Source organism: Montipora foliosa, chromosome 6 (genome assembly GCF_036669935.1).
Source record: "Montipora foliosa isolate CH-2021 chromosome 6, ASM3666993v2, whole genome shotgun sequence".
Classification (NCBI taxonomy): domain Eukaryota; kingdom Metazoa; phylum Cnidaria; class Anthozoa; order Scleractinia; family Acroporidae; genus Montipora; species Montipora foliosa.
Window position 1 is genome coordinate 72482560 of NC_090874.1, and position 1092 is coordinate 72483651.

Consider the following 1092-nt stretch of genomic DNA (forward strand, 5'->3'; position numbering starts at 1 on the left):
TCTTGGCCAACCCTGAAATATACTTTTCCGTCTTTCTCACTGCGTTCGTACGAAGGAAAATAATTTTCCTTCTCCAGTATGCTGACGCATAAAACACACTACAACAAGGTAAAGGCAGGCAGAGTGCAAACACTTGCCCGGCGGTAGTTTTAATGGCATCTAAGATGTGAATTACAATGAAGTATTGAAGAAAAGGATAAATACAAGAAAAAACGCGCTAAAGAATAAAGGCAGGCAGAGTGCGAACACTTGCCTAAGTACAACCAAACTTCACAATATATGTGACAAAAAATTATGTAAGCTTATTTCTATACTTAAAAAAGCATACAAGAATGAAAAAGAAAATAAATTTACAAAATTAGCGTAAAGAAAAGACTGTCCATGAAAACTGAAAAAACACTGTCAGAAAAACTAAGATACAGATATAGATAACAGATACAGGTCGTACTAGACTAGCAAAATATGCCAAGCAATGTGGCAACAAAGAACTAGAGCCTAAAACGAGGGAAAAAATCTTGTTAACTGCAATCTACTTTCTAAAGGCTCTTCAACGTACATATTCATTACTACCCTTCGCACCCCGCGCGCCGGCGCTAGACAACACCAACGACATAATCTGGTGCGTGACTCGTGCATGGTGCCTTCGGACAGACAGGACCAGCGCTTTGTTAACCAACATAGTCTTACACTGTGAAGGAGCTTGTGAAACCATATTGACAATACATGAGCATCAATGTGCAAGTGCGAATATAGTTGACAATAGCCTGATAAATGTACATAGAAATGTATCTATCTAGACGAAATGTATTATATAGATAACCGTAGTCAAAAAATTTAAGTGCAAGGGCAGTACATAAGTCAAAAAATTCGCACAACAGGAAACTAGGAAAAAACCTACGGAAAATACAACGGCGATACGTTGCCCGATACGAAAACCCGGGGTAAAAACCCAGTGGGAAAAACCCGGGAACGTATTCCTCGATCGAATGCAACGCATTTCAGCTCCGAGGATTAGAGCTTTAAGTTTTCTAACTAATATAAAGTTAGAATACAGTTCTTGGTGGCTGACCAGAAGGCGAGATAGTGAAAACT